This window comes from Rhinatrema bivittatum, chromosome 1 (genome assembly GCF_901001135.1).
Source record: "Rhinatrema bivittatum chromosome 1, aRhiBiv1.1, whole genome shotgun sequence".
NCBI classification, from domain to species: Eukaryota; Metazoa; Chordata; class Amphibia; order Gymnophiona; family Rhinatrematidae; genus Rhinatrema; species Rhinatrema bivittatum.
Window position 1 is genome coordinate 661,958,823 of NC_042615.1, and position 18,470 is coordinate 661,977,292.

An 18,470-nucleotide genomic window follows, 5' to 3' on the forward strand; every position below is an offset into this window, starting at 1 on the left:
AAGGAATTATTTTCACTGAATGCTTAAAAAGCAAACATCTGCCAAATGAAAGCTGACATAATTAAATTATGTGTTTTTTGCCATTCATAACTGAAAAAATGAAAATGCATAAATTGGAAAGTGACTCTGAAGAATGTGCGCTACAGTATGCAGAGTACTGTATGACACCCTTGCTGATCCAAATTCATGAAACTAGCTGCTGTCCTCAGGTAATCATGGAATTTCATCTCTGTCATTACTAATAATTAGCTCTTTCTCATGCTGAATAAATGTCAATTAAGGGCTCATCTCTATTACCAGATAATTTCAGTCCTGGTAACCCAACGTACCAAGACGAAGGTGGAAGTGGTTACCTTGGTGACAGAGAACCTACCGACCAAAAACAAACTATGAATAATATTTAAGAAGTGAAAGATTATCTTTATTATTGGGAGAGGGGATTTGCCTGTAACAGCAAGAACCATTGGGCTGTACTGGGCAAGAAAGTCTGATATATCTAGTCATGGATTCTCTGGCAGACGCATTCTATTTTCCAGATTTCTTTAAAAAAAAAACAAAAAACTACCTGACTATGCTATCCAGACAATGCCTCACACAAAGTACAGTTTATCGGTTTAGATCGAGTGTGGACGACATTTCACAAAGTTTTCTGTCTCCTTGCCATACTGAGATTTCAAACCTTTCCATGTGCGACTTTGCTATGTTTTTTTACCTTTGCCATATAAAGTATCACCACTCTTGTTTAGACTGTCCTCAAATTGCTATTTTACAATTGTATTTTCTGTGCTCATTCCGTTTTACCAAAAAGCACTACAAAGAAGAAATTACTGGAAATAAAGGAAGGGAGACTGATGATAATGAGGAAAAAGCTCTTGACAGTCACTCAGAGAAGTCCTAAAGAAGTGTGTTGCACTTCCAGTATTTAGTTTTGCTGCTTATGAAAGATGTTTTTGGATATAAGCCATATCTGTCTGTCAGCAAAACTGAACAGATGGAATTTCAGATTCAATTCTTCTAAAAAAAAAAAAAAAAAAAAAAAAATGCTTATTTTTCTCCAGGCTCTCTTCAGTTCTTCTCTTTCCTCAGGCGTTGTTTCCCATCTCTTCAAATCCGCTGTCATGTGTCTTTTTCTGAAGAGGTTCTCTATTCATCTGAGTTGCTTGTATCAGCTCATTTCCTTCTCCCTTTACTCTCTAGTGTGTAGTATGCCAGCAGGCCCTCAACGTCCTTTTCCCTGGTGTTATCAACCCTTTGCATGGAGTCTATTCTTCACCCATTCAGCCAGATCCATAGGGCTTCTCTGTCCAGGCCCTTTACAATTCTTTTACTCCTGGTCTTCTCTGCTGTATTCAGCACCATCAATCATTCCCTCCTCTGGATTCTCTGGTTTGATATACAAATTGCTTTTTATCCTCCCTCGCCAACTGTTCTTTCAGGATTCCTGTAAACGATTCTTACTCTGATCAGGCCTCCCTCTGTGATTGTCCTGCAAGGCTCTCTACTCAGTCCTTGACAGTTTTCTGTCTATTCTCAGTCTGGGTGCATTTCTCTCTTCCTTAAGCTGCTCACATCACACTTTGGCAGATGAAACCCAGATCTTTCCTTCTCTTACAATTCACCCCCAGGGTCTCAGCAGCCATCATCATATCTTTCAGCGGTATTTTCTTGGATGAATTCTAGTTTTCTAAAGCTTAATCCTTCCTTACTTTACTTCTCTGCTTCTACTGCACTCACTAGCTGGCTGTTTTCTTTAGACTTTGTCCGCTTTCTCTTCTCTTATTCTGCCAAGAATCTCTGTGTTATTCTTGACCCTTCTCTTTCAGACCCCTTCATAATATTCATCTAATGGATCCCTTTTTGATGCCGGTCACCACCTTCTTCATTCTCTCTTTCACCTTGATTATTACAATAGCCTTTTCGCATGTTCTCCTGCCTTCTCAATTTGTCCTCTCCAATTATTCCAAAACTCTGCTGCCCGATTGTCATACCGAAAGCCCCCATTATTCATGTCTCTCCTCTTATCTTTCCTCAACTCTTTTCCATAAAAATTCTGCTGTGCTCAAACTTCTGGTTTTTGCTTTGAGATGCATGGTCGCCACCCCTCTCTCGCTCTCTCAGTGCTGATGCATCGCTATTCTGTTCCTTGTCCTCTTCACTATCAGTCATGTGCCATCCACAATATCAGCCACACTAAACTGGTTACCTGCTGTTTCCATGCTCTATCCCTGTTTTCCACTCTGACTTTGGAAAAAATTATTTGCTGAGGTTCAAGAAACTCCTTTTCTCACTTCTGCACATAGTTAAAAACACACTCACATGTTCTGCCTCCTAATACCATAGTTCATTAATCCATTTCTGTTCCCATGCTTTCTTACTTTGTACCAGATTTTTTTTCATTATGCGTCTCATTGTAAGGTGCCTTGGGCAGGGTGCCACATAAAACTCAAAAAATAAACAAATAAATTTAATGGATTTGTTATTCAAGAAGGGAACTGTGTAGCAAAAAAAAAAATCTATGAACACTGTCCAATTTTTAATATGTACTTCAAATCAAATACATACTGACTTGAAGGACAATGCCCACAGCTCAATTTATGGGCAGTGCATCTGATTTATGGCTTATCATGGGTTCTATGCTTCTTTTGCTGCTTATATTTATTCCAATGAATGACATTTTTAGTAGTTCCCATTGCTTAAAAAATAGTGTAAAATGTATCTAAGTCATATAAGCATTATCACTCAAGAAAAGTCAAACAGTTCTTATAGTACTGCAAGGGATTTTGAAGTTAATCATTTTTGTCTAAATATATGCAGGTTATACATGTAAATTTAACATACGATTGTAGCAATTTTCCAAAGCTTTTACCCATGTAGGTGCACTTTATGCGGGTAAAACCTATGGACGATGCAATGATATATATTGTAGCAATTTTCAAAAGCCTACTTACACAGGTAAAAGTGCATTTGCACGCATAAAATCCAGTTTTAAGCATGTACATGCTTCTGAAAATCAGGCTCATGTAGTTTATTTGAAGAACTATTATTGGCGTATATTATTTTGGCACTGATATGAAAAATAATTACTACAATGCTGAATGGTGCTCACATGTCAGACTTGTCCACTTTGTAAGTTGTTATAGGAGAGCCAATCAAGTTCAATTTTTTAACACAACACACTGTCAGAGCAGAACACCACTACAAGCAGTGAAACCACACAAGGACATGCAATTGCACAAGGATGGGTAAGAGGAGAGGCTCTGCAGGAAATGTAAAAGGAGGCAGAACCTTGCATTAGCCAGTCACTTTCAAAACAAAAAGTACTAATTTACCAAATATAAAAGGCACAGCCTGCGGCACTTACCCGTAGTGTATTACAAACCTTTCTGTCTCTACCCTGTCAACAGAGAGAAGGAGGGAGGGAATGAACCTGCTGTTCAAAAGAATTGTTCACAAACAGATGTAAAACTAAAAGCGAGCATTTTCTACTCTCCTATAGCCTCACAATATTCACTTTATGTGATCCCTGCTTGCTGGGTATTGCATCAATTGGCAAAAGGTAAGAGGTTCTTCAGTTCCCACTTATGAGAGATGACCCCCCCATGAGCCATCAGCATGTCAAGCCCCGTTCAAAAGAGCCCTCCTCCAGGAACGAGATCACTACCAGGCTCTGTGCCTGGTCACACACTGCAGCAGAGGAGGAAATTTTATTCAGCTCCGTTTGTAATTGCTTGGTGCTCTTAATTGGAGAAAAAAAAAATCTTTATTCTCAGCTCTGTGCACTTCTGAAATCTATTGTTCCATGAATCAGAGCTGAATAATGGAATATAAGCAGATAAATATAATGCTTTATAGCCTTCACTACAGAGAGAACATTTTAGAGCTGAAAGGGCTTAAGCCCAGTTGATAAGCAAGGTTTCTTATCTTCAAATCAAGCTGTACAAGAGCGAAGAGTTTAAATTAAAGGATAGAGAATTGTGAGCATATATATATATATATATATATATATATTTTTTTTTTTTTTTTTTTTTTTAAAGACTATGCAGTTAACCCCTCCTTTCTAGCTCCTTTCCTGTATTAAGCAACTATTCTGTAGGCTACAGAAGCTGACAGTACATTGCATTAAATTCATGCTGAGACTTTCCAAAGCTTGAAATAATGGCATGTTTTCAAAGTTTTGATCTATGGCTCTGACTGCCACATTATGGGCTAAAATGCAGTACAATATTTTTGTCCTGAGTTAGGCACCATTTTCAAAAAACAGATGGGTCAGATGTACTGAACAATTTTTCGCCGTATGCATTAATGGGAAAAATGCTTCAGTATATGATCAAGCCATTCAGTTGTGCTCTTAGAGAGATACAACTGAATGACTTGATCGTCTACTTTAAGAGGCTAATTTTCAAAAGTTTCAGCATGTAAAATTAGAAATTGTGCATGTAAGTAGCATGAATGCGCCCAAGTAGTAATCTGTGAAAACCTGAAATACGTGCGCACTACCAATCCCACACTTTAATGTAAATGAAAAAAAAATGGGGGGGGGGGGGGGTGTTGGATTAGGGGTATTCTGGGCCAGGGTTGAATAATTTACGCACAAATTAGTATTTTGTAAGTGGTATGTACGCATACATTATCAAATGTATACCCAAGCTTTTTACACCATGGGAGTAAATTGCACTTGGCTTCTGTCTACAGTTTTGGGGTGGGATGGAGGACAGAGGGAAATAGTGGAGGGTTTAAGTGAATTGGTGTAAATGTAGGTGAACTAATGAAAAAAAAGTAAACATAAAATATTTAATGTGGAGTACAAGCATACTTTACAAAATAACCTGCCTCTGCTCATAAACTGCGGTATATACGTGCACATGTTGCAACTACTTTGCATGTAAAATATGTGTATGCACTTGTATAAATAGGTACAGAAGGCATGCATTTTCCTGCATTAACAAAAAATGTGCATGCACTGAAATTTAGTCATTTACTTTTGGGGCAAAGATACTTGGTATCACATGCCACACAGTTTGTAAAACATAGGCATACCTTTGTGGGCACAAACTTTTATGAGTTTGAGTTGATTTATGCACACTGTTGAAAATTAACCTTAAAGTGAACGAAAATTGCTTTTCTACACTGCATGGGCAAGGGAAACAACTTCTATAGCCAACAGAAAGAATCTTCTGCTCTAGCAATTCAGAGAGACTGGGGTATGGGCTGGAGGTGCAATCACCAGGATGGTTAGTCTGATCTCCATGGTGAGTATATTTATGGATCACAGCTTAAAAAAAAAAAACCAAAAGAATCTAGTGAAGTTTCGGAAATCCAATGGATTACAAGATTTGAGGCAGCATGGCTTTACCAAAGGTAGGCCTGATCAGATGTATCTGATAGAATTTCTTTGACTGGGTGACATGAGAACTGAATCAAGGGAGAGCACTAGATATAGTGTACTTAGATTTCATTAAGATCTTTAATATGGTTCTGCATAGGTAATTTATAAATAAACTGAACACCCTTGCTATGAGCCCTAAAGTTACTTACTGGTTTAGAAATTGGTTGACTGGGAGGTGAAAAAAGGTAGTGGTAAATGGAGTTCATTCCGAGGATAGGTATGTTGCTAGTGATGGGCCACAAGGATCAGTCCATGGTCTAGTTCTTTCCAACATTATTGAAAGAGATAGTGTGGAAGGACTATTTAGAAAAGTTAGTCTTTCTGCAGATGATACAAAACTCTGCAACAGGGCAGACACCCAGGGAAGTCTTGAAACTTTGAAAAGGGATCTAACAAACAATGAGGATTTGGTGAGAGAGATAATGGTGGTGGGGCCACTTGGCAACAGTGATCATAACATGATCAAATTTAAACAAATAACTGGCAGAGGGACAATAAGTAAATCTGCAGCTCTAACATTAAACTTTCAAAAGGGAAACTTTGATAAAATGAGGAAAATAGTTAGAAAAAACTGAAAGGTGCAGCTGCAAAGGTTAAAAGTATTCAACAGGCATGGACTGTTTAAAAATTCAATCCTATAGGCGCAGTCCATATGTATTCCACGCATTAAGAAAGGTGGAAGGCAAAACGATTACAGTCATGGTTAAAAGGTGAGGTGAAAGAGGCTATTTCAGCAAAAAAAACATCTTTCAAAAATTGGAAGAAGGATCCATCTGAAGAAAATAGGATAAAACATAAGCACTGTCAAGTTAAGTATAAAACATTGATAAGACAGGCGAAGAGAGAATTTGAAATGAAGTTGGCCATAGAGGCAAAAACTCATAATAAAAACTTTTTAAAATATATCTGAAGTAAGAAACCTGTGAGGGAGTCGATTGGACCATTAAATGACCGAGGGGTTAAAGGGGATCTTAGGGAAGATAAGGCCATTGAGAAAGACTAAATGAATTATTTGCTTCCATGTTTACTAATGAGGATGTTGGGGAGATACCAGTTCTGGAGATGGTTTTCAGGGGTGATGAGTCAGACTAACTGAACGAAATCACTGTGAACCTGGAAGATTTAGTAGGCCAGATTGACAAACTAAAGAGTAGCAAATCACCTGGACCGGATGGTATGCATCCTATGGTACTGCAGGAACTCAAAAATGAAATTTCTGATCTATTAGTTAAAATTTGTAACCTATCATTACAATCATCCATTGTACCTGAAGACTGGAGGGTGGCCAATGTAACCCCAATATTTAAAAAAGGCTCCGGGGCGATCCGGGTAACTATAGACCAGTGAGCCTGACTTCAGTGCCGGAGAAAATAGTGGAAAACTATTCTCAAGATCAAAATTGTAGAGCATATTGAAAGACATGGTTTAATGGACCCAGTCAACATGGATTTATCCAAGGGAAATCTTGCCTAACAAATCTGCTTCTTTTTCTTGAAGGGGTTAATAAACATGTGGATAAAGGTAAACCAGTAGATGTAGTATATTTGGATTTTCAGAAGGCTTTTGACAAAGTCCCTCATGAGAGGCTTCCATGAAAACTAAAAAGTCATGGGATAGGAGGCGATGTCCTTTCGTGGATTACAAACTGGTTAAAAGACAGGAAACAGAGAGTAGGATTAAATGGTCAATTTTCTCAGTGGAAAAGGGTAAACAGTGAGTGTCTTAGGGATCTGTACTTGGACTGGTGCTTTTCAATATATATATAAATGATCTGGAAAGGAATACAATGAGTGAGGTTATCAAATTTTCGGATACAAAATTATACAGAGTAATTAGATCACAAGCGGATTGTGATACATTACAGGAGGACCTTGCAAGACTGGAAGATTGGGCATCAAAATTGCAGATGAAATTTAAAGTGGACAAGTGCAAGGTGTTGCATATAGGGAAAAATAACCTTTGCTTTAGTTACACGATGTTAGGTTCCATATTAGGAGCTACCACCCAGGAAAAAGATTTAGGCATCATAGTGGATAATACTTTAAAATTGTCGGCTCAGTGTGCTGCAGCAGTCAAAAATGCAAACAGAATGTTAGGAATTATTAGGAAGGGAATGGTTAATAAAATGGAAAATGTCATAATGCCTCTATATCGCTCCATGGTGAGACCGCACCTTGAATACTGTGTACAATTCTGGTCGCCGCATCTCAAAAAAGATATAGTTGCAATGGAGAAGGTACAGAGAAGGGCAACCAAAATGATAAAGGGGATGGAACAGCTCCCCTATGAGGAAAGGCTGAACAGGTTAGGGCTCTTCAGCTTGGAGAAGAGACGGCTGAGGGAGGATATGATAGAGGTCTTTAAGATCATGAGAGGTCTTGAATGAGTAGATGTGAATCGGTTATTTACACTTTCGAATAATAGAAGGACTAGGGGGCATTCCATGAAGTTAGCAAGTAGTACATTTAAGACTAATTGGAGAAAATTCTTTTTCACTCAACGCACAATAAAGCTCTGGAATTTGTTGACAGAGGATGTGGTTAGTGCAGTTAGTGTAGCTGGGTTCAAAATAGGTTTGGATAAGTTCTTGGAGGAGACATCCATTAACGACTATTAATCAAGTTTACTTAGGGAATAGCCACTGCTATTATTTGCATCAATAGCATGGGATCTTCTTAGTGTTTGGGTAATTGCCAGGTTCTTGTGGCCTGGTTTGGCATCTGTAACAGGATGCTGGGCTTGAAGGACCCTTGGTCTGACCCAGCATGGCAATTTCTTATGAGGAATAGTCTAAAGTCTGGCAGCTAAAAATTAATGCTAAAAATGGAGTCATACATTTTGGGCTGTAAACAAACAAGGAAGCAGTACAGTATAGGGAAGGGGTCTGCAATTAGAGACTCCTGAGCTGCAGGCATGGCTAGATAACTTTCATCTTAACTGGCCAGATTAAAAAAAAGAATACACGTGGACATCCTGGAACCACGGCCTGTTTATGAATCTTGAACCTTCAATGGAGTCATTAGGGAAGAACCTTGTGTGCTCATGCAGAGCAAAAACCCTAGTGCTGCCACCCCAAATTACTGTGCTCTAGGTAATCACCTAGTCTGCCCTGGGGGAAGGGCTGACCCTACTTCTTGGCCTAGACAGGTTCCCCAAATTCTGTGGGACTGTAAAACTCTGAGGAAGGGAATTCAGCACAAATTCAGCACAGAATTGCCCCCCCCCCCCCAGTCGAGTAACCTTTGTAAACATGGGTTTTCTGAGTATGTGTCTACAATGGGGACAGAGATGGGGAATGGAAATGAGTATGGGATGAGAGGGGGAAAATAATAGTGGGAGACATTTTGAACTTTGCTGCTTGCACATAACAAATTATCACTTCCGTGTTGAGTTGAGTGGCAATCTGTTGCTGTTTCCCATTTCCCTAAATTTGAACCCTGCTGAAAATAATCTCTAAACTCTACAGCTGGTTACAGTTAATACCAAAACACTGAAACAGTATTATTAGGAGTTAATTTAATGTGCCTGCATGCATGTGTGTGTATGTATGTGTTTCACTACATAAACAGAAAATCCAACAGATGCTTTGCTACAACTAGTGAACCACAAACATTAACAACACATACTGTACCAAAGTGCAGACCGCCACACATATATCAAGTTCCTAGATACAGAACTTTAAAAAGTGGACATGATTGAGAATGCAAACATTCATTAAAACAATAAGGCTGAACAAAAGAAACCTTGTGCTGTTAAAATAACTACAAATAAAGCTGAAGGACTCTTCAGAATGAAAATTGTAAGACATAACACTTGTTAAGACCAGTTCAGAGAATCTCTGCAGAAAGGAACTCAAACTACTGAGGAATGCTATTTGATCACTTGGCTGCCTAGGTTTGCAATCACATCTCATCCCAATTTAATTTTTTTTAGGATTACCCAGTGAGTTAATTAGTGCCAAGACCCAGCTTGAAAACATGGAACCAAAGAGAGCCAAAGGCTACAACAGGGTATATTTCCACAAGGTTCCCATTGGAAGAAATATCTCAAAAGCCCAATTTTAATCAGCAACCCGTTTCATTCTGTAGGGCAGTTTTTACACCTTTTGGCGGTCATCTGAAAACTGCCCACATTGCTGCAAAGTCTGAGGTTTTTTATACCAATTGTCAAAATGACTTTCTCTAGAAAAAGTACCCACACAGATTTCCAGCTGGTGGTAGCATTTCCACGCTAGAAGGATTGTGGAGGGGAGGCACAATTTGTGGCCCCTAGTTGAGGACCACGGTTGCAATGGCTGACCTGATGGGGGGGGAAGGGGGTGAAATCCAGGGTATTTGCAAAAGGTGGATAATGGTGCTGTAGCCTAATGCAGGCCAGTTTGAAATGAGCAGGAAGCCCACAAAAACAGAAAGGAACTGCCAGATTAACCCCTCCTCCCTAAGGAGAAAAAAAAAAAAAAGAAAACCTATTTTCCATCCAAAACTAAAATGACAAGAATAAACACTGTCTTCACTGTTTTAATAGCACAAGATCTATTTTTTTTAAATTTATCTCACGATTCCATTCACAAGGAGTATTAGTGGGATTTTGGTTCACAGCCTGCTACTGTAACTCCTCTGCTCCAAATTCACAGTTTATAGAATGAACAAGACTTATGGGCTAATATACTAATCCAAGGGATTTCCCATATGTTAGTGGCCCTGTTCATGAGCAAATGAGCTGGGTAGAAAATCTGCACCTGAATCTGAGCTCACAGGATGACTATCATGGCCTGCTCCTCTAGGTAGGGGGCAACCTTAGAGAGGTTGGGTGATCTAGAGTCGCTGTCTTCTGCCTCATGGAGCCGCAGTTCCCTGCAGATTGAGCCCTTGGATGCAGGCGACTGCCAGGAATTACCAGGTGGAAACAGTAGCATTACTGAAGATAAAGACCAAAGCAGGAAGCAAGAATGTAGACGAGGACCAGGATAGGAGCAGAAACCAAAAGAGTATCCAAGGATCAGAAATCACGAAACACAGGAATACTGCTATGCAACAGGATATCACGGAGCGAACTCTGTGTGGACTGTTGGAACAGCAAAGGTGTGCCAGTCCAAAGCTCCTTATATACAGCTCTCTATTTGGAACACACCTAATGCTGGTCCAATAGGGAGCCTCCACAGGTAGGTATTTTGTGCAGGGTTCTTGTTGATTCAGAGTCCCTGCAGGATCCCTTGGCCTAGTCCACCTGGGACCGAAAGTTCAATCCCTGCTACCCTCAACAGAATTGCCACCCTCAAAAGTATCCCCTCTGGGGTACTCAATCTTGGCTTTTCTCAATGTTCCTGGTAAAATTTGGCCACAAGTTCTTTGACATGGACATTTTGGGCTGGTTCCCAACTGTGATCCTCAGGGTCATAACCTTTCCAGTCCACCAAATAATGCAAGCATCCTCTGATAACTCTGGCATTAAGAATCTGACAGACAATGAATTCTTGGTGCCCTTTCACTGTGACTGATGCTGGAGGAGGGGACAGTCTTCCTAGGAAGATAATAAGTTTATAGAGCTTCAAAAGGAACACTGGATGAATACACAAATTGACTGGAAGCTGAAGCCTGAATGCCACTAGATTTATTTTCTATTGAATAATGAATGGTCCCTTAAACTTCTGCTTAAGCTTATTTATGGATCTCTTGCTCCTTATGTGCTTTGTGGAGATGCAGATCTTGTCCCCTGCTGTGAATTGTGGGGCTTCCTGAAATTGACTATCTGCAAATTCCTATTCACTATTTAGCCTGTTCCAATTCATGTTGGACTTGCATATGAACTTCTGTTAGGGCATTTACCCATTGTGCCACTTGCAGGGACCTTGGATTAACAAGTCTCCCCAGAGTAGAAGTGAGGGTGGATACCATAGTTTGCAAAGAATGGGATGCTTAATTTTGAGTGCTCTGAGTTATTATACATAAATTCTGGCAGAGGGAATAACTCTACCCAGTTTGTCTGAAGAAAATTTCAGAAGCAGAAAAGATACTGCTGTAGAATCTGATTTGACTATTCTGTCTGCCCATTGGTTTGTGGGTGATATGTTGATGACAAATTAAGTTGAACATCCAGAAATGTAGTTATCTTTCACCAGAAGCATGTAACAAACTGGGAGTCTTGGGCAAAGATTATATGAGATGACTGACCATGCAGGTACACTACTTCTTGAACTAGTAGATCTGCTGTTTCATAGAAGAGGGAAGACTCATAGTGGCTATTAATTGGGTCTTTTTTTTTAATGAATGCACCACTACCAGAATCATGGTCTTCTCTTGTAAAGGTGGCAAATCACTAATGAAGCCCAATGATACACATTCTCATGATCTCTAGGATACTGGTAATGCAAGAATAATCCAAGAGGACAATGACATAGTACCTTGTTCCAGGCATATACTTCATAAAAAGTACATACTCTGTTACATCTCTGCTCCATCCCGGCCACCAAAATTCATGGGCAACTAGTTCCTTTGCTTTCTGGCAACCAGGATTACCTGCCAATGGAGAATCATGACAGCTTCAAAGGACTTCCAAACATTCAAGTACATAGAGTTGATCCTTTCTAGAAGGAAGGTTTCCTACTGGCTCCATAAAGTGTCCTTTTCTCCCTTTTCCAGTTCCTGCAGTTGGCCTGTGCAAACTCATCTTGCTGCAGGTTTCCACGTATTACCTCCATTCAATCAGAATTTCTCATTCTGAAAGCAAAGTTCTCTGTTTGGAGGTCTGTGGTAGGAGGTTCTGCTTCTGCAAATCCTTCCCCTTCCCTCCAGGACAAAGCACCTGCCTTATTGTTCATGGAGCCTGGTTGGTATGCTAAATGCAAAATTGAACCAGGAAAAGAAAAGAGTTCATCAAGCTTTCCTGAAATTCATGTTGCATGTGGTCTTTAGAAATTCTAATTTTTTTGTGATCTGTGAAAACTTGGAGTTGGTAAAAGAGCCCCTTCCAGAAGATGATGTCATTTCTCAAAGCCAGTTTTTATTGCCAGGATTTCCTCATCAAAAACATGATATTTATCTGCAGCTGTAATCTTTTGAGCATAGAAAGCACATGGATGGAGGTGGTCTTTGGGTCCCCTTCTTTGAGATAGTATAGTACCAATAGCCACCCTATATGTATCAGCTTTCACTATAAATGATTGCTGTGGATTTGGGTGTACCAGGATTGGGGCCATCATAAAGGTCTTCTTCAGATGATCAAATGCCAGTTGCTGCTGTCACTTAAAATAAGTTCTTGTCTTAAGAATCTCCATTAGTGGAGCCGTCAATTTGGACAAACCCAGGATAAAGCATTGGTAAAGGTTTGTGAACCTCGGGGAGTACTGGATTTCATTAACACTTCCCAGGACAGGCAATTGAGCCACTGGGCTGACCTTACTGGATTTCATCTATATTCCTTTAGCTAAGGCTAGAATCAAGAGTAAAATAATTTAAAAAAACTCCTGAAGACAGGCATTCAATGAGAATAAGAACTGAACCTCTCATTAAACAGGCTTAGGCAAGGCATAAACAGACGACCAGGCAACAAGCTCCCATGATAATTTTTTTAAATGTATTATTTATAATAAGGCATAATTTGCTTTATACTATATGTAACACTTTTTACTTTTACTACTATGTGATGATGTATGGTGTCATTTTAAGATTGTAAGCAGATGTGAAGGTTAAGTCCATACACCGGTATAGAAAACCATGATAAATAAAATAAATAAATAAATAAATAAATAAAACTGTGTGCCAGGAATTCCACTGATTGCTTATCAAATTCACATTTCTTGAGCTTGGTATACAATTTGTATTGCTAGAGATAGTCTAGGACCTGATAGACCATCTGGTCATGCTCTGCTTTATAGTCAGAAAATATCAAAATGTCATCCAGATGTATAACTATGTTTTGATCATGAAATATTTCATTCAACATGTTTTGAAAATTAGCCGAATTGTTCTTAATCCAAATGGCATCACCAGATATTCAAAGTGGCCATACCGTGTTCTAAGTGCTGTCTTCCATTGATCTTCCCTGATCTGGACAAGATTATATGCTCCTCTCAAATTGAGCTTAGTGAATATTTGGGCCGCCTGGAGGCATCTCAACAGTTCATTAACAAGAGGCAGGGGATATTGGCTACTAATAATTACAGTGTTTGAAACTTGATAGTCAATACAAGGCCTTCGTTTGTGCAGAAGAGTGTCATCTCCTTTTTTGTCAAAAACATCCTAGTGTGCTGCATACTTTTCTGTCGGTTGTCCTATTCCATCTTCAAGTGCTAGATAAAATAGAGTGTCTGGATTCTCATTTTCAAATCCTATGTCCCGGGCCTTTTCATTAGGCATACAATTCTGCTGGCAATATATTGATGGGCTCATCAGCTGCTGTATCTTCCAAATGCTATGCATCCCATGTCATTCCATTCACAGAAGGCTTAGAATGAATGGGAAATATGATGAAGTCAAAACAAAGAATCTACTGATGATTAAATATTATGGTTAAAACAAAAGGTTTAGTTTCAAAGGTGACCGTCCTGACAAGGGTGAGCCATCAATGGTCTCTACCATGATGCTTAATCCCTTCTGTCGTATGGAGACCTGCTGTTGCTGAACAAATACAAGATCCAGGAAACAAATAGATGCTCCAGAGTCAATCATGACTAGAGCAGGGATTCCATTACCTCCCCAGGACAGTTTGACTGGAATAGTAAAATGAGAAAGATGTGTTCCCAGGACAATATTGATATTCAGAGGGACAACTAACTCCCGACCCATTCCCTCTACTGGGGCCAAGAATCTGTGCTTCCCTGAGATCTACTGTGGCAGGAATTTTGAAAATGTCCTGAGAGCCTTCAATAGAGGCAAAACCCTCTTTACAGTGGCACTCCTTTTCTTCCTCAGAACATTTCATGCTATTGACTAGCATGAGCTCCTCAAAAGTTAATGATCCATTAATGGAGCCTACCTGCCCTCTCATAATCTGTAACTATCTTTCCTTCTCTTGGTTTCACTCCCCCAAAAGTTTCTCAATTCTTGTGCATAAAGTCAGCAAGGCTTCTAGATTGGCTGGGGGTTCCAACCAAACCAATTCATCCTTGATGTAAGATGCTAAACTCCACCAGCAGGACCGGTTAATTCCAGTTCAATTCATTCCATAACTGGTTAAACTCCATGGCATACTCTGCAATAGCCCTGACAGTGCCCCAAGATCTTACTTTACGCCAACTGAATGCAATCTAGATCACCAAAAGCCTGGGATATGACAACCATGAGCAAGAACAAGAACATAACTAAGACTGTTCAAGACTGGATAATCATTCCAAAATTTGTTACCCATGCCAGGGATTTTTTTGTGAGTAGGATAATCATAAAACCTACTTTAAGTGATTCTGACAGGTATGAGTGTGGGTATAGTGAAACCACAACTTACTTACACTAATGCAAGAAGCCCCGCAACTCACCCCTATTATCATCAAACTTTTCCAAATATGGCAACCAGGGTGTGTCAGGCCTGGTCAGGATTACTCTTTGACTGGCAGTAGTGACAGGGAAGCTGCTCTATTAAGCTGACCTCTGTTTTGGACTAGTTCAAGCTGTCACAGCCCATTCCACTGAAGATGGAAACTCTGTGCATTGCCTATGCAGGGGCACACCTTGGCGAGGTCGGGTGGTCTGGAGCCACTGTCTTCTGCCTGAAGCAGCCACCACTCCCCATGTGTTGACCCCTTGGGTGCAGGCAACTACCAGGATTTTCCAGGTGGAAGCAAGAATGTAGCCAAGGACCAGAACTGAAGTAGGAAACAGGAGTGTAGCTAAGGACCAGGACCGGAGAGAAAACCAAAAGAGTATTTGAGGATCAAGAATCAGGAAACACAGGAACATTGCTAGGCAACAGGATATCACAGAGCAAACTCTGGCCTAGATTTATCAAAATGCGGTAAGTATCGCATGCGATAGCAAAAGGGGCATGGTTTATGCAAATATTCAGAGAGAGAGAGAGCCTGGCCATAATGTCATCTTCCTAGATAGGTATTTGTATCCCTATGGGAGGCCCACCTAGTAACTAGAGGTGAGGTTTAGGTATTAGGGTAGGGGGTTAGGGGCCACTTTGATATTCAAAGTGAGACGTACAAACAGAACAGTGCACTCTTATTTATTTATATTTAAAGGCTTTTATATACCGGAGTTCATGCACTTGTGCATACCACTTCGGTTTACACAGAACAAGGAACAGAAAATTACATCAAACAGATTGAACAATTAAACAAATATACAAGGGGGAGGAGCCAAGATGGCCGCCGGCATGAGACGCTGAACATAGTTGCTCCGCAGATCGCTTGTTTCTTTTCCTGTTAAACTCTTTCTGAATTTCATTAAAATTTCGAAAATGCCACACAAGCGTAAAGGCAGGGTAAGGGTATACCCTCCAAGCCTTCCCAGCCCGGCGGGGCAACGATATATCACCGAGTTCGCGTCGGTGTCCCCGAATGTGGAAGCTCGAAACGCCGCTGCGGTGAAGCCGAGAGAAGCGGCGATATCGCCTGGCGAGATATCTCTGAGCCCACCAGAACCCCGGGGACTTCTGAGCAGCTCTCCCTTCCGACCGGACAGAGGAGTTGAAAACCCGGACGCTGAGGGTGCCGCGGGAGATCAACGTGAGGGATTTTCTGACCGGATTGGAGCAGGGTTCCCCTCCCCCCACCTGTTGGAGGTATGTGAAGGCTCCTCGAGGATATTAGGGGACGAGGATAAGAATGGAGATTCTCTGGGAACAGCTAGAGAAAACCAACGGGAGCAATTGGGGGGAAATATCCTGCAACCCCTGGAGTTTAAAAAGCCAGAAGTTATTACTCTTGAAGCCATTTGGGAACTTATGGCTACTATGGCCCGGACTTTGAATACTCAGTCCCAGTTGATCAGCAAATTTGAAAATAAAATGGGAACTGTGGAAAAGGAACACTTGCAATTGAAACAAGACCACTTAACATGCACTCAAGATTTAACTACTAAAATCAACCAGACTCAGTCCCTTAATTCCTCAATAATGAAGGATTGTATAACTTCTCAAAGGAGACTGGAGTCTGTTGAAAACTATTTGCGTTGTGCAAATGTAAGACTGGTCAATTTCCCAAGAGTTATGGGGGAGCCAAGTTTGGTGACTTTCAAGCGTTTTGCAATGGAGATCCTCAAGATTGAATCAACTAAGATTCCTACAGTGAAAAAACTCTTCTTTTTTAGAAGTAGTTCTCAGATTGCCACAGGAGAGAGAGGAGATGTTTCCAATAATTTGACACAATTTTTGGAGAATTCTGAAATGGAAATCATTGAAAGGGCTACCCTTTTTGTTCAATTCTATACAGAGGAAGAAAAAAATTTCCTAATGAAAGCTTTTTTCCAGAATATGAATAATGATTTCATGGGGGGGGCAGTGAGGGTTTATCCTGATCTCTCACGTCCCACCCAACAACGTCGGAGGTCTTTTTTAGCTATGCGCCCGGAGGTCTTGGCCAAAGGGGCTAGCTTTGCCCTTCGTTTTCCATGTAGATGTATTGTAAAATACTCTGGAAATTTATATGTTTTCTTTATGCCAGACCAACTGAGAAAGTTTTTAGATGGAAGGGCCATAACATGAGTATTAGGGGGTAAAGATGTGTGAGAACACCTAATGCCGGCTTAAATATATAATGTGTATTTCAATAATGTCTTCTCTTATTTTCCTTTGGATATCTCCCCCCCCCTTTTAATTTCCTATGAAAGAACTAATGAATGTTAGGTTATCCATGATATATGTTATATGTATTATGGAAATATATTTTTTTCTTTGTTGACATATTCTGTAATCTCAGTCAAGATATATTCTTGTAATTATTTTGAAAACCCATAAATAAAGAATTAAAAAAAAAAAAAATAAACAAATATACAATTACATCCAACAATTGGGTATAAATAACATGGCTAACTTAGTAGGAACTTAGAGTTTGAGATAAAGGAGAGAAATAGTACCAAGTGGTAACAGAACAATGTAAATGGCTAAATAATAAATATAAATAGTAAATACAAATTCTTATAATAAATACAGGTGTTTACAGATTACAGTCTTCATGAAAAGTTTACGTCTACAGAATAGGGTTAAGTAAATAAGAACTGGCGGTTATTTCTATAGGAGTGAAGACTTCAAAAACTGAGGTTACATCTGGATTAAGAGGTATTGGTGTAGCATGCTCAAATATTTAATGATTTGGAATTGTGAGACCAAGGATAAAATTAGGAGTTGTTTGATATGATTATAAAAGCGAGAATGATTCAAGTTCTGGGATGTGGTTCTGAGCTAGACCTTTAAGTGTAGGCTTTTGTAAAGAGCCAGGTCTTGAGTTTCTTTTTGAATGTTCGAGTACACGTTTCGAGGCGAATGTCCGTGGGGAGGGCATTCCAATGAAGGGGGCTGGCAGTCGAGAATGCACGTTTCTTGAGTGAGGACTTGGCTGAAGGTACGTGTAAGGTGCCTAAGTATCTGTTTCTGATTGGTCTTGAAGACTCGTGTAGGCGAAGTGGAAGGCTTAGATCTAGCGACGTTTGTGAATGGATGTTCTTGTGTGTTATAGTTAGCACTTTGAAGATGATTCTGGATCTGATGATTTGTAATGATTTGATGTCCTTCGGAGTGAGGAAACTCACCCAAAAATGAGATTTGTACAATGTTCTCTCCACCTAGCTTGATGTTTCCCAGGTAGAGAGTCTATCAAGCTAGGTGGAGAGAACATTGCCCAAATCTCATCTTGGAGTGAGATTCCTCACTCCGAAGGTCATCAAATCATTACAAGAGTGCACTGTTCTGTTCGTACGTCTCTCTTTCTCTCCAAATTCAGTGTTATTCCAAGATGACTGTTCATGGATCAGAAACTGAATATCATCTGCATATATTTTAAAGGATATTTCCAGACTTAAGAGTATTGTACAGAGAGAAAATAAGTAAATAATTTTAAACCTTCTATTGAGCTAATTAAAACCTCTACTAAGTAAAACACATTTCAGAACAGTTTTACAATCTCTCATTTTCTCAAACCTTTCTTCTAGGT

General features: G+C 39.9%; 1 protein-coding gene across 1 annotated transcript in view; it reads right to left on the bottom strand.

Annotated features, from left to right (window-relative positions):
* Positions 1-18,470, bottom strand: part of ADGRV1 (adhesion G protein-coupled receptor V1) — a 1,128,533-nt gene that overhangs the window by 978,725 nt on the left and 131,338 nt on the right. The gene's annotated exons all lie outside the window — the stretch shown is intronic.